This window comes from Neofelis nebulosa, chromosome 8 (genome assembly GCF_028018385.1).
Source record: "Neofelis nebulosa isolate mNeoNeb1 chromosome 8, mNeoNeb1.pri, whole genome shotgun sequence".
Classification (NCBI taxonomy): Eukaryota; Metazoa; Chordata; class Mammalia; order Carnivora; family Felidae; genus Neofelis; species Neofelis nebulosa.
Window position 1 is genome coordinate 122,203,424 of NC_080789.1, and position 16,613 is coordinate 122,220,036.

The 16,613-nt window shown below is 37.1% G+C and overlaps 1 long non-coding RNA gene across 1 annotated transcript; it reads left to right on the plus strand.

The window, feature by feature from the left end:
• Positions 1-1,241: 1,241 nt before the first annotated feature.
• Positions 1,242-6,612, plus strand: LOC131484084 (uncharacterized). The gene is made up of 3 exons (XR_009248008.1): positions 1,242-1,732; positions 4,288-4,456; positions 6,552-6,612. It is a non-coding gene; the product is annotated as an uncharacterized LOC131484084 (long non-coding RNA).
• Positions 6,613-16,613: the final 10,001 nt, after the last annotated feature.

Genomic DNA, 16,613 nt, shown 5'->3' on the forward strand with positions numbered 1-16,613 from the left:
AATTAAAATGTGCTGGGGTGTTTACAAGATCTGTGTGGTCAGCTTTTCTCAAAGGCCTCATTGGTACATTTGTTAGTTTCATGAAACAAAATATTTTCTAGCATTCTTTTTTTTTTCTAGATTGTATAAGGACTGTTGCTTTTATGCAAAGAAAGTTGAAAGGAAGTATTCCTTTAGAATGAAAAGTTTAGTGATGGTCCAGGGGGAGTGAAAACATGCCAAAGTACTCAAGAGAAACCAGAAATGTTAACTATGTGTTCGAGTGAGATTCTATTTTATCGTTGCCCATGGCATACCTGCTTATTTTCTAGAGAGAAGGACGTTAAAAACCCTTAACAATTACCTATAGACAAGAGACCATCTCTCTGCCCCCAACACTCATTCTTTGATGGTTAGTGATTGTAAAACCTTGAGATACCTATTAATCAAAATAGGATTTGTTATTTTAAAGTTATTTTAACCAAAAATGGAGAGTAGACAGAAATATTTAACTGAGTTATACATGGCATTTGAGAGGATAGGTCAAAATTATTTCAATGAGGTTTATAAAATCTATATGCATTCTCTTATTAAATATCTTAACTTGGTAAGACATAGATTGGGACTTGGAATTTGAATGGTCAAGTTTTTGTACATTCATGATCACAGAGTTCAGTGATTTCAAACTGAGTCTTATGGAACATATGTTGTCAAAAGACCACACTGAAAATTCACAGGGGGCGACAAAACTTTTATTTTCAAATTAAACATCTAATCCAATCCCTAACAAATTTATAAATAATTGTTGCTACAACAATTAATGTAGACAAATATAACTTTTTCCCTCCCTCACATCATACAGTCTATCATATATATATATATGGACTTTTAGATAAAACTCAAATTCATTTCAATAGAATTAGTGCCTTAATATGTGAAGGAAAGTGAAATGCCACTCACATTAAAGACACTGGGACCAGTCGTACAGTGCCCATGCTTACTTATGGTTTTGCATGAATGTGTTGGATTTTTTTCCTCCAAAACTTCTATTCAAAATATTTAAGTAGTACAATTCCTATTTAAGCATTATTTTCATCATTTAGTATCATTTTGAAATATTTATTTTTCAGATAGTTGTATCAGGAAAATATCAAATATAAATCCTCAAAATGTGATATAATAATAGGCAAACTTAAATATTTTAAGCCTAAGTTTTAACAGGTTAAATTATTACACTAGTAAGAAATGAAGTTTCTTGAAAAGATAAAGCATTTCTTGAAGTTAAGAAACTTATAATTTTGTTAAACTTCGCAAACAGGGAATTCTATAGCCAAGATACTGTGAAAAAGGGAGAATATTCTTGAATTTCTGAAGTGAAATTTGCAAACTATCATCAAGATTTCCACACCACGATTTTGTTAGCTACTTGAGTCAGAACAAGATAACTCTGTAACATTAAAGGAATGTACACAAGAATCAAATGATAATTTTTAATATCAAATCTTTGTATCTAACCAGTCTATAATTTTGAAAAAAATGTTATGCTCACTAGAAAAACCATGTCTTTCTAGGGCTCCTTTAAGAAGTTTGAGCCTTTATTCTGAAGCAAAGCACTAATGTGTCATGGAAACATCTGAGTCGTACTGACTAAAATTGTGGTCTTCAGCTAGGAAGGACTGAGGAATTGATTTTTTTTTTTTTAAGGAAAATAAATACAGTTGGCCAAGAGATGAAGGCAACTTTTAATTTAAAGGTAAGACAATTAGAAAGAAACAAAGCAATCATACTCAATATTACATTTAAAGAACAGATTGAATTGTGTGTCTTAGAATTCTCTAATAGACAAATAAAAACTAACAACTTACCTTTAAATTCAGTAAGTGATTTCAATGATTACAATTTACTTATCTTTTGTATGGATTAAGACAGGCAAGTTTACTCCTTACATCACATAATTTATATCTACTTCACCACTGAAGTGATATGAAAATTGGGAGCTGGTGAATCATCCAAAAAATTCTGTCAAATAGACGATTTAGATAATAAGCACAGTTTGCCAATCAACAGCAGGTTGGGCTTTTTTCCCTCTACTTTGATTATAAAGATCACCACTTTAATTTCCTAGTTCATTGATCTGGTTTCAGCCAGAATGACCCATGGCTTAGCTATAAGAGAATGAAAATGAAGGAGGGACATGTTGAAAGAAGTTCACTTTGATGAATATATCTAATTATTTCCTATGTATATAGTCTGTTCTTTAAATTGTTAGTACATTTTTAAAGAGAGAGAGATTGAATGTTTTCAGAAGGAAAGAAGGGGGAAAAAAGGAAGGTAAGAGAAAAAAGAGGAAGGAAGGAAAATTTTTCCCTTCATGAAAAGAAATATCATGGAAAGCTTATTTACTGTTTATTTTCTCTGTCATAGTCCATTACAGCAAGATTGTCTTAGCTACACTGAATTCAACTGAGCCTCACAGTAATGCTCAGAATTACTGTGCCCAGAACTTAATCAGTTTCAAGATATCCTATATTTAGACTACAACAACAGAGAATATCTAATAGATTCCCTTTCTTTTTGGTTCTGGTTTTGGGATCTATTCTAATAGTATTTTCTCATACTTCAGAAATTGATGTTTGGACCAGTTCCATGAATTCTGAGCGCGCGCGCGCACACACACACACACACACACACACACACACACAAAGGAACAAGAGGGACTACTTTATGGAATATTACTGTTTAAAGCCAATAGTTTTTTGTTTTTTTTTTTTTATGTTTACTTTTGAGAAGGGGGGAGGAGCAGAGAGAAAGGAGGACAGAGGATCCCAAGCGGGCTCTGTGCAAACAGCAGAGAGCCTGATGTGAGGCTGGAACCCACAAACCGTGAGATCAGGACCTGAGCCGAAATGAGTCCGACGTTTAACCAACTGAGCCACCCAGGTGCCCTTAAAGCCAGTAGTTTTTTTTAAAGTTTGTGTTTTAAGGGGCGCCTGGGTGGCTCAGTTGGTTAACCATCTGACTCCCGAATTTTGCTCAGGTCATGATCTTGTGGTTCATGAGTTTGAGCCCCACATCAGGCTCTGAGCTGGCAGCTTGAAGCCTGCTTGGTATTCTGTCTTCCTTTCTTTCTGCCCCTGCCGGCTTGTGTATGCTCTCTTGTGCACGCTCTCTCTCTCTCTCTCTCTCAAAAATAAATAAATAAACATTTAAAAAAAGTTTGTATTTTAAGAGCATGTTTTTTACATATCTAATTTTGAAATTTAAGTAATGTACAAATATCCATATTTATTTGTGTAAAGGAGCATAATTTTAAAAACAAAAATTATCATCACTTACCAAACAAATCACTTCAGAACCAGTTATGTATATAAGAATGCACGATCTGAATTAAATGCACTAAAAACGCTAAAAAATATATACAAAATGTGTTTTTAATTCACTTAAATTAAGCATTTAAACCAGAACTAATATTTTAAAAGAGCTCACCTGGGCAAAGAAAGGCCTAGTAAAAGTGTTTTAATATTTTTGAAATACATACAATATTTTAAACAATACTGGTGAAGAATTTAACATTTTAATTACGGTTGTTTTGAATATGTTATTTTCAAGAGAGTACATATTTTATCTGCCTTGCCAAAATAAAACATAGACTTGAAAACATTTTACACAAAATTCAGTCTAGAAATCCTTTAAAGAAAATCTTAGTAGTATCATTGTCTTCAACACTGTCACGTATTTTTTGCATAGGTAGAAGTATTCAGAAAATACTTTAAATAGTTTATGCATTACTGATTTTAACACCATGGTAAATGCTCAGAAAGTAATTTTACAGACGACTATGAAAACAAGTACCTACAAACTAGATGAAACCTTTCCATTCCTCAGTTTTTTCCTCCTTAAGCATTTAATTGTTTTATGAAGTTTAAAACATAAATATAGTTGTTCTTACTCTTGCAAGTGTTATGTTCACAATCACATTTCTTTTATGTAAGCATCTTATCTGTATTTTATGAGAAGGGACTAGGGGCAAGATTTAAAAAAAATCACTTTAATGTCATAAAATACTAAGAAAATAACAACTAACAGCAGAGTGAAAGGGAGACTTGTATGAACATAGTCAATTCAGTCCATGTAATTAGAAACTTGGACTTGGGTTACTATTATCTGGGTAATTACTCGATTGTTTTTTTAATTTTTTATTTTATTTTATTTTATTTTGTGCAAAGGAAATAGGTCTGGATCATTTGGAGCAACAGCATTCTAAGTCAAAATTAATCAGATAATCAGCAATGTTTATTTGGCTTGTAGTGCTCTGTAAATTCCAGACCAAGAAATGAGGAGAAACTCGTAAAGAATAATAATGTAGATGGAAATACACCGGCAAGTGAGGCCTACGAAGACTCGAAATTTTCATTTGGTTTCCTTAAAATTTGAAGGTGACAGAAAATTTTAAATGAGATCCAACTACAATATGTAGGTGAGTAGTTGACAGAGGTTTAAGGTACCTTTTGTTTTTGTTAAAACAGTTATTTAATTAAAATATTTGTGGATTGAAATGAATCATTTTATAAGACCAACGGTATCAATGGATACATATTTTGTTTCAGAAATTTTTGTAGGCAATATGTATTCTTTACATAAAACTGTCAACAGTGCCTACTGGAAAAATTGATTTTATACTTGCCAATTATAATAGAAAGAAAACAATACTCTACATGTTGTAGTTTTGAACTTTGCCTTAACTTTTTTGTAACAAAATGGACATAAATGAAAATCTAAACTTCAGAGGTTTGTGAGATACTTAACTGATGATTAATACGTTCTTAGAAACCTAAAAGCACTTTTTTTTTTAATTTTTTTTCAACGTTTTTTATTTATTTTTGGGACAGAGAGAGACAGAGCATGAACGGGGGAGGGGCAGAGAGAGAGGGAGACACAGAATCGGAAACAGGCTCCAGGCTCCGAGCCATCAGCCCAGAGCCTGACGCGGGGCTCGAACTCACAGACCGCGAGATCGTGACCTGGCTGAAGTGGGACGCCTAACCGACTGCGCCACCCAGGCGCCCTAAAAGCACTTTTAAACTAATACTTCTGAGTTCATTTTAATTTTATTTTGCTTTTATTCTGTTTCCAAAAGTTGCTATGATCAATATTTGTCTATTTGTAGAGACTATGACATTCCATGATGACTAATGTTCAGGTTGAGTCATAATGATAGTCTGTTATATTAAAATCAAGAGCGACTATAGGAAAGTAGTCATTTTGCAAGCAAACATCCTGTCAAGTAATGGCGGGCGGTGGGGGAGTTTAGGTCCTAAAGTAACAGACTTAAATCTTTAGCTAAACCTTAACTATCCTTCCAATGACACAAAAGGCATAAAGACAATCTAATTGTGTTTGCCTTAAGGTTGTTCTTTTAGCTTTCCTTTACTAAAGTTTTAGAAAATAGTACAAAAACATGGTTAGAGTTGAACATGATTCCTGAGATGTTTTTCAAAAAACTCTTTACATCGACGGGCGCCTAGGCGGCTCGGTCAGTTAAGCACCTGACTCTTGGTTTCAGCTCAGGTCATGATCTCACAGCTCGTGGGTTCGAGCCCCGCATCAGGCTCTACGCTGACAGCCCCCAAGCCTGCTTGGGACTCTCTCTCTCCCTCTCTCTCTCTGCACCTCCCCCACTCATGCTGACTCTGTCTCTCTCAAAATAAATAATTTAAAAAAAAAAGCATTAAAAAAACACCTTTACATTGAAAAGGCATCAGAATGTCAAGCATAGTTTTATATTATGCAAAATTTTAAGTAATCCTCCCAGCTAAATATAATAGAAGAGTAGATAATGCTAGATTGTGTATTGCAATAATATTCCACCATTCTCTGAATGAAAATAGTTTTCACTCTTTTTCCTTAATATATCTGAATAATTATATGAATAGTTATTTAGGAACCACAAGACTTTAAATGGCAAATTGAAGGATTAGACTTTATCTCTAGTTTCAAGTGGAACATAAATTTTTGAATGCCATACTTGACTAGAATAACAAGATTTTGTGGAAAGGAATATACAAAAAAATCTTTCGTGGGTATTTATCCAAGAGATGTATTCTATTTTTTAATAGGTAGATTTTCGTAACTTTGCTTAAGAAGTTTTTTTTCATCTTAAGATAGGATCGCTATTAAAGTTGTATAAGCACGTTACAATGTCTTAACGTACGAAGAACATGATATTTAAACCTTTATGGTTGTTACTTCTTTACTTATACTTTCCATGATAGGTAGTCAAGAATATTTGTTGAATGAATAAAGGTGGTATGGAGCATGACATCATAGAAAATTGAGCTCGAATCCTTATCCCACCTGCTTCTAGTTCCATGACCTTGGACTTATTTTCTCTAAGTCTCGTTTTCCTCAGATGTACAATGGAAGTGATAATGGCATCTCTTTCATATGGCTCTTGAAAAGCATTCAGAGCCTGGCCTTAGCATGTGCTTAATCCTGCAATTATAACCAAATAATGTAATTCTGTAATTGTTTTGTTTTTACTGGCACAGGTTTTTTTTTTTTTTTTCATTCAGATTTACAGCTGTTGTGCACATGATATAACCATTTGAGGATCCCAAGTACATAAACCCCTGCTTAGAAAATTAAATAAAAACCTTCTGGGCTGCCTAGCACTTCTTTGCTTTCATGGATTCTTTTTTTTTTTTAATTTTTTTTTTAACATTTATTTATTTTTGAGACAGAGAGAGAGAGCATGAACAGGGGAGGGTCAGAGAAAGAGGGAGACACAGAATCTGAAACAGGCTCCAGGCTCTGAGCTGTCGGCACAGAGCCCGACGCGGGGCTCGAACCCACTGACCATGAGATCATGACCTGAGCCGAAGTCGGATGCTTAACCGACTGAGCCACCCCGGCGCCCCTGCTTTCATGGATTCTAAAGTGAATCTGACAAAGCTCTTTTAATAGCAACAGTCATAAGATACCCTTAAAGACCTTGATGACAATAATCATCTTACCCCTCATCTTTTTACCCCCGCCCTCCCCCACCCCCCCCCCACTCCGACCCCAGGAAATTTCAGAATCCAGACCAGTGTTCATTATGGTCAGGTGACCTGTGAACACCTCCCTCTTAAGAAGGCCTAGGGGGCATTCCCTCTCTTCCTACTGGTTCTTACTCTAGTTTTTATTGAATCATAGCCATTGGTGAGTAGTTCTTTGGAAAGTCTGGGAGAAAAATCAAGATGGCTTCACATTTTCCTCTGGAACACTTCTTATCTAATTTCAAGGAGTTGCCGTCTCATACTCTAGTTAGAGGGAGCCATAACTTGTGATCCTTTGGCTCTGCTTGGAACACCTTCTATAAATGCCACAGGCTTCATAAGGCATTGAGAAGATAAGCACATTTAGAACAATAAGAGAAAAAGAATGCTTACCTGCCGTGGAATGGAGAACACACAATTTGGAATGTGGAGGTTTAACTTCTACAACACCAAAGTACTCAACGATTCAATGAGTTTTGGCAAATTTAGGCAGCCATGCAACCACACCACACTGAAGATACAGAGATTGCCACAACCCTAAGAATTTCCCCTCTTCCCCTTTGTGATCATTAGCCTTGCCCTACCCCTGATCCCAGGCGACCATTGATTTACTTCATCACACTATAGTTTTGTCTTTTCTGGAATATCACAAATAGAATAATTCAGTTTGAGTTTATGTGTTTGGCTTCACTTACCAAGTAAAATATTTTTGAGATTCACCTATGTTGATGCATGTATCGGCAGTTCATTCCTTCTTATTGCTGGATAATGTTTCATTGTATGAATGTATCACAGTTTATTTACCCACTCACCGCTTGATGGACATTTAGATTGTTTCTAGTTTGGGGAGATTATGAATAATCTAGAGATTATGAATAATATAGAGAATAAAGCCTCTGTAAAGATTTACATGCTGATTTTGTACAGACATATGCTTTTATTTCTCTTGAATAGCTATCAAAGTGCGGAACTGCTGGGTTATATGATACGTGGATGTTTAACTTTGTAAGAAGCTGTCAAACTGTTTCCCATCAGAGCTAGGTCCCATTGTGTCATTCCCACTGGCATTGTATGGGAGACTCAGTTGCTTTACGTCCTCTTTCAGTGTGGTGTTGTGAGTAATTTTATTTTATTTCTAATGTTTTTTAAGATTCTATGTTTTATTCGGTAATCTCTATACCCAATGTGGACTTGAACTTGCAACCCCGAGATCAAGAGTTACATGCTCTACTGACTGAGCCAGCCAGGCGCCCCAGTGTTATGAGTTATTTTAGACATCTTAACAGGTGTGCAGTGGTATGTGATTGTGGTTTTAATTTGCATTTACTTAATGACTAATGATGTTAAGCTTCTTTTCATGTGCCTATTTGCCATCTGTATATCTTTATTAGTGACGTGTGAATTCAAATCCTTTGCCCATTTTCATAGGGTTGTTTGTTTTCTTTTCATTGGGTTTGAGAGTTCTTTATATATTCTGGATACAAGTCCTTTATTAGATATGTTTTTGCAAATATTTCCATGAGCATTTCGTGTGTAGTCTTTTCATTTTCCTAAGAGTGTCTTTCAGGCAGCAGAAGTTTAAAATTTTTTTAAATGTTCATTGATTTTTGAGAGAGACAGAGAGACAGAGAGTGAGCGGGGAAGGGGCAGAGAGAGACAGAGACACAGAATCCAAAGCAAGCTCCAGGCTCTGAGCTGTCAGCATCGAACCTGATGAGGGGCTCAAACCCATGAGCTGTGAGATCATGACCTGAGCCAAAGTTAAGACGCTTAACTGACTGAGCCACCCAGGCACCTCCAGAGAACAGAAGTTTTAAGTCCAATTTTTCTTTTACTGACCGTGCTTTTGGTGTCACAAAGATTTTCACCAATGTTTTCTTCGGTAGTTTTACAGTTTTAGATTTTACATTTAGGTTTGTGATCCATGTTGAGTCAATTTTTATATATTGTGTGAGATATGAATTAAATTGGGTCTTCTTGCATATGGCTATTCAATTATTTTGTCCTATTTGTTGACAGACTGTCTCCGTTGAATTGCCTTTCCACTCTTGTCAAAATTCAATTGATATATATGTGGGTCTATCTGGATCTTTCATGACACATTGACCTATGTGTCTAACCTTTCCCCAATACCAACACAGTCTTGGTTATGGTAGCTTTATAAAAATAAGTCTTAAAATCAGATAGTGTGAGTCTTCCAACTTTGTTCTTATTTTTCAAAATTGTTTTAGCCATTCTGTTTGCTTTTTCCACATACATCTTAGAATCTGCTTACTTATTTCTACAAGAAAGACTGCTGCATTTTGATTGAGATCATATTGAATCTATAGATGAATTTAGAGGAGAAATGACAATATTAAGTTTTCCAATCCATGAGTATGGCGTGGCTCTACTTTGATTTATGTCTTCTTTGATTTCTCTCATCACTGTTTTATAGTTAAGCATGAAGATTTGGTACATATTTGATTAGATTTATATCTAAATAATTTATATTTTTTGGTGCTACTTTAAATGATACTTTTAAAAAGTCCACTTTCTAATTGTTCATTGTGAATATGTAAAAATACAACTGATTTTGCATATTAGCCTTATATCCCATTACCTTGCTACACTCCCTAATTAGTTCTGGTAGATCTTTTATAGATTATATTTGTAATTTTTCATGTAGACAATCATATCTTCTGTAAATACAGGTAATTTTTATTTCTTCATTCCAAATCTGTATGTCTAATTCATTTTCATGCCTTATTGCCCTGGCTGGGACCTCCAGTATGATATTGGATAGGAGTGGTGAAAGTGGTCTTCATTACCTTGTTCCTCATCTTCAGGGAAAGCATTTCGTCTTTCACCATTAACTATGACGTTAATTGTGAATTTTCCACAGATATCTTTTCTTAGGTCGAGGAACATAGGAACATCCCTTATTTTCCTAGCCTGCTGAGAGTTTGGGTTTTTTTTAATCACGAATAGTTGTTGAATGTTTTCAAAGCCTTTTTCTGTATCTATTGAGATGACCATATAGTCTTTCTTCTCTATTCTGTTGATATGTTGAATTACATTATATTACAAAATTACATTACATTACAAAAATCAACCGATTTTTAAATTCTGAGACAAAATTGCATTTGTGAGGTAAAGCCCACTTGGTCTTGACATATTATCTGTTTTATACATTGCTGGGTATAAATTTGCTAACATTTTATTGAGGGTTGTGTGTATGTTCATGAGGCATATGGATCTATAGTTTTCTTTTCCTCTAATGTCTGTCTCTTTTTGGTATCAGGATAATTCTGCCCTCTCTCCTTTCATTTTCTAGAAGAGTTTGTAAAGAGTTAGCATTTTCGTCCGTAAATATTTAGTAGAATTCACTGGGGAAGCTATTTGGGACTGCAGTTTTCTTTGCTTTAAGGGCTTGAGCCATGAATTTATTTTTAAAATGGGTATAATAGTATTCAGATTGTTTACTTTTTCTTGAAAAAACCATCACTTGTCTTTTCATTTTCTTAACATTGTCCTTCAAAGAACAAAGGATTTTAAATTAGTTACATTACTTAATACAATAGACAATAGCAAGTAGTTATAAGTTCTTGAGCAGCGTGGAACAGTGAAACAACAGTGTTTTAGGAAGATGAGTAGGATTCACACAGGATCAAAGGAGACTAAGGAAACTATCTAGCAGCTGGAGGTGAGGGCAGAGGTAGTGGCAATGAAAATGAGGAGGAATGTGAAAATTTGGATGTCACTTTAAAGAAGGAATTGACAGAACTTAGCATATGTTTGGAAATAGGTAAAAATGGAAGGGCAGTCAAAAACGAACCCAAGATTCTATCTCAAGAGATGAGAAGAATGTCAATAATGCTGACTGAGTTGACATGATGGAAAGGGTCGTCATTTTAGAGGTCAAGGTCATGTTTCATGTTGGGAAATACTGAGTGTGAAATGAGCCGCTATGGAAATTGTCAGCAAAAATAGTATGAGAAGGTGTGACTATAGAAGAGATTCCTTAATTAGGGAGGCTAACAGGTGCCTTAGAACGATGAAGAGTCAGAGTAAGTTGCCATATAAGATATAGGATGCTCAGTTAAATTAAAATTTCCAATGAATAATGAATGATTTTTCTTGGTATCGGTTTGTCCCGAATATTGCATTGGACATACTTATATTAAAACACTTATCCGTTGTTTATCTTAAGTTCAAATTTTACTGAGCATCCTTTATTTTTATTGCCAAGTCTGACAATCCTGGGGTTGGAGAACTTTGATTTCATTGTGGACATTGGCTCCAAGGACCTCAAAGAAGAAAGATGATAAAAATAGGGGATTACAGGGTGCTTGGCTGCCTCGGTTGGTAGAGAATCTGACTTTTGATCTTGCGGCCATGAGTTTGAGCCCCATGTTAGGTATAGAGATTACTTTAAAAACATAATAAAAAGTAAAAAAATAAATAAAAATAGAGGACCACAGAACCTTTGGAGGAATCTAAAGATTCTAATCAGTATAGGTTGAGGACCAGGCTGTCGGTTATTACAAAGAATTCATATTCTCCAAGTCATATGCCAATTTTCAAATTTTAGACTTAAATATAAATGTTAACCGCGTGTAAGTTTTGCTTTCAGTAATATTTAAAAAAAATTTTTTTTAACGTTTATTTATTTTTGAGACAGAGAGAGACAGAGCACGAACGGGGGAGGGCCAGAGAGAGAGAGGGAGACACAGAATCTGAAACAGGCTCCTGGCTCTGAGCAGTCAGCACAGAGCCCGACGCAGGGCTCGAACTCACGGACCGCGAGATCGTGACCTGGTTGAAGTCGGACGCTTAACCGACTGAGCCACCCAGGCGCCCCGCTTTCAGTAATATTAAAAATCATTTAGGGGCGCCTGGGTGGCGCAGTCAGTTGAGCGTCCGACTTCAGCCAGGTCACGATCTCGCGGTCCGTGAGTTCGAGCCCCGCGTCAGGCTCTGGGCTGATGGCTCGGAGCCTGGAGCCTGTTTCCGATTCTGTGTCTCCCTCTCTCTCTGCCCCTCCCCCGTTCATGCTCTGTCTCTCTCTGTCCCAAAAATAAATAAAAAACATTGAAAAAAAAAAAATTTAAAAAAAAAAAAAAAAAAAAAAAAATCATTTATAGCCAAGGGAATGGACACACTAAACACAATATTAAAACGCATTTCAAAACAACTAAATGCCATTTCTTTTAAAAATTGTAACTCATACTGATAAGCTTATCATAAAAAGGTACTTTGAAAAACAGAAATACCATAAAATTGGCAGTAACGGCTTTAAAGGAATTTGTCTCATGGGATCAATAATATTACGGACTACAACTCCAGCCACGGCAACTCTCCCAGGTAAGTGCTAGGACTCCCTGTCCCAAGTGAGGAAACTGAGGCGAAGGGGGTTGTAGTCTCCTACTTGCGGTAACACAGTACGGTGGCTTTATACTGTGTCAGTTTAGCCAAGCTGGAATCTCCCAAACTTCCTGACTGGTATGGTTCCCATTTAAAGTTGGCCGCAAGAGCGATCTGTGCAAGATTTGGGATGTAGAAGTGAAGCGGCAGCCATCACCCTCAAAGCATGCTGTTGTTCATCTCCTGGCTCATCTCGCTGGCTTGAGGCCGCAGCTCCCTCAGCTCCTGCCAATCTCCTCCTTCAGTGGCTCTCAGTCCCCGGCCAGATTAGATGCAGTGAGAGACACCATGAAGCCAACATGCTGTGTTACCATAAGCAGGTGTGCTTGCTTTCCGTCCCTTCGTGTCCAGCTGTCCTTACTAACAGTCTGCCCTGCTGCTCTGTGGTGACTCCGGACCCACCACGGAACCTTTTATAGAAAGCTCCTATTCATGTTCCCAGGACAGCGACTTCCTCCGATCCTCCAACTATCCCTTCCTTTACAGGTTGTTACTGGGACATCTTCTCCCACAATAGTGTAAGTGCTAAAAAAATATTTTTTAATGTTTATTTATTTTTGAGGTGGGAGGGGAGAGAGAGAGAGAGAAGGGGAGGGGAAGAGGGAGGGGACCGAGGATTCCAAGTGGGCTCTGTGCTGACAGCAGAGAGCCCGATGCAGGGGTGCAACTCGTGAAACGTGGGGCTCGAACTCACGGACCATGAGATCATGACCTGGGCTGAAGTCAGACTCTTAGCCAACTGAGCCACCCGCGCACCCCACAATTGTGTAAGTTCTAATCTCAGTGATGAATTCCTTCTTCCACATCCCATCTAGTGGTTCTGCTTCCCTCATTGAACTATTAACTGTTACAGATAGTAAGCAAATTGCTGAGTATATCTTCTCAAGTCCATCTCTCTGGCTCCTGGATGCCTGTCAGTCTCCTTTTCATATTGGAAAATAGCAACTAAGATTTTATTTGGATGACACTCATTATCAAGCATGGCTTATTGTTATAGATGGCATGATTATCTTGCTGAAATTGGTAGGTTTCATAGCAATTCGAACCTCTTTCCTGTTTCCTAACACATTCTATTTTGGATTACAGTCATTGTGTAAATATCCTCTCTGGTACTGAATGCTAAATTTCTTTAAGGTCCCCAAACCCTATTTATCCCCTAATAGCTTCTGCCAGAGTAGTTTGCAGACAGTATGTACTTAAATCTGACTTTTAATATGCAAAGCTTAGTTTCTCAACAATATGCAAAATAGTCCCACATCGGAATATAAATATACACTTGGGGACACTAGGTGCATGTTATAATACGTAGAAGAAATGTTTCAGTTAAATTGGAATGTATAGAAAGATGAACAATCTTCAGTAGAAATTGGATTGTTGTCCAAAGGGTTAGAATATTCTTATTACGAGCTAAGGCTCAGCTTCAGAATGAAAGGCAGAATCTTACCTTCCCTTGAACATTGTAGGCTCAGGGTAGAGATTTTTGTTACATGCTACTGAAAAGATATTATCTCATGGCAGACAGAGTAGTGTATCCACCAGTTTTCTTAGTCGTTGGAAACATATGCTGATTGCCTTATGCAGTAAAAGACTTCTTAAAAGTATAATAGGTTGCTCTCAGACTCTCTGGGAAGATCAGAAAATGAGGCTTTTTAGCAGTGAAACCAGTCCTCTGGGGACAAAAATGTGTTTTCTTAATTTCTGTGCTATTTACAAGTAATGATTATGGACATAACACACTTTTACACTTTATATTATTAACATTTTTTGCATAACTTAAACTCTAGACAGTCAACAAAATAATAAATCAAACCCGGACTTGTGGCGTTTGACAATTTCCGTGGTGTAAATAGTCCCTCCATGTCTGATTTCAAGCCCCTCATGCGATGTCGCTTTACAAGGAATTGGGAAGAAATGTATCACACAGATATAATATAAATAACCTTCAGTCCATAGAAAACAGTAACATATAGAAGGATTATTAGGAAGTAACGAGTTTTGAATACTTATCTTTGTTTTATATATAATTTCTTTATTTGTAAGTTTACGTAATTTGGGGTGCCTGAGCGGCTTAGTCCCTTAGGCATCTGACTCTTGACTTCAGCTCAAGGGGTGATCTCATAGTCCGTGGGATCAAGCCCCATGTTGGGGCTCTGCGCTGATAGAGCTGACTCTCTCTCTCAAAAATCAATAAATAAACGTTAACAAAATAAGGTGACTGGCTCACAAAATTCCAGTAACCTAGCAATCGCGTTTTACAAGCTGATACAGCTGGCACTGGGACACCATTGCTTTGGGGCCACCCAGCCAGGAAACAGCACCCCGAATCACCCACAGCATTGCTCCACGAAAGATGGCACTGTACACGGCAGGATAGCTGGGCACAGGCCTGTCAGTAGCTGGGCACAGGACAGTTCTGCAAGAACTCCTCCCAGGGCTTTGTATTGGTAGATGCAGCTGATTGATAGCTCTCACCGTGGTGCAAGGAATCCAGAAAAAAAGAACTACGATATTTCACATTTTTCAGCTTAGTTGGTGGTAGGCTCTGCCTCATATAATGAAGGGTTCTACAAATATAGAAAAAGAATTCAGATATTGGGTACAAAAGGAAGAGCAAGCCTCTGCTCAATTCTGTAGTTCACCCCGTTGACTGCCTAATAACAGCATGTAATTTTCTTCCCACACTTAAAACTTCCAAAAACGGAAGGAAGCAAGGGAAAAAAGGAAGGAGGGAGAGGCAGAAGAAGAATCTTAGAAGAAAAGAAATGATTCTCATTAACATGACAAGTAAGCCCCAGGACAATGGGAAATGCCTCCACCTCCTTCCCCAAAGTGGTCAATCCAGTCCCTTTAGTAATGGCATCCAGTTCCAAATCAGGATCCCAGGATGATGTACGTTCCTTCTCTGGTTTCATCACCATCCCATCTCCATCTTCTGCAACCCATGGACCAAGTTGTAAAATTAATCACTAGATTAATTTAAAGCCTATATAAAATAGTGGGAGAAAAAGACCTGGGGAGATCTAAGAAAACATAGTCAAAATGTACAGATCTATACCTGACTTAGGAAAACTAATCCTTTGCATATCATGAATCACCAGGCAAGGGAAGATGTTATCATTTTCCACCTCTACTACATGTTCCATATTCCCTTCGCCTTCAGTTGGTTAAGATTCTTTTTTTTTTTTTAGTTTATTTATTTATTTTGAGAGAGAGAGAGAGAGAGAGAGAGAGAGAGAGAGAGACTGAGAATCCCAAGCAGGCTCTGCACTGACAGTGCAGAGCCCGATACAGGGCTCGAACTCACAAACTGTGAAATCATGACCTGAGTTGAAATCAAAAGTCAGACACTTAACTGACTAAGCCACCCAGGTGCCCCAGCTGGTTAAGATTCTTAACCCAAAGGAACTCCAACCAACAGTCTTGAAAGATCTGAGCCCTTAATCGTCCCGCATATTTGGGGTTTTATTTTCGCCACTGCTAAGGTCATATAGAAGGTGATGTGATGTATCCTTAAGAGTCAGTGCATATTCTTCCTTTTATCTCATGGCAACCTTATTTTGCCTTAGTGGTCAGGAGTATTCACCCCATAACACAGTGTAATGCTTTTCCTTTTGAACCGTTATCCAGTGGCATAAAGAAGCCCAAGCTGGCCACGTGGCACTCTCAGCTTATAAATCAAGGGCATCTATGGTTTATCTCTAATGGAAACATTCTTTCCTTGGGTACTACGACCGCTATGCCAGAGTCCAGTGTCACTGTGATAGTAAGCAAACATTTTTCAGGTGGATCATTAGGGGTCATATTGAAAGATTCTACTCTAACTTCCTCTTCTTGGTTCCCAAATCCATCTATTCTAGCTGTGGGAGAATTAGTTGCTGGTTAAAAAACATTTGTTATATCCCGTAAGAGAGGACAACAATCTGTCAAGTGTGTGTTTTATTATTCTCCTATTCAATTGGGCCAGCTACTTTTGAGTGAGGTCTACAAGATAAGTGAATCCCACGGATATCAATTCACGGTCTTCTTTTCCTGTGAAGGAGATTAAATTTTTGATGATATGCTTCCTTTTTCAAGACATCTATCAACTTCACTGACAATACGTGTTAGTCAAACAGTGATTAAAAAAAAATCATTATCCCTACAACTGTTAGGGTTGTCATGATGTTCCTTATCTCTGTTATTCCCTCAGGG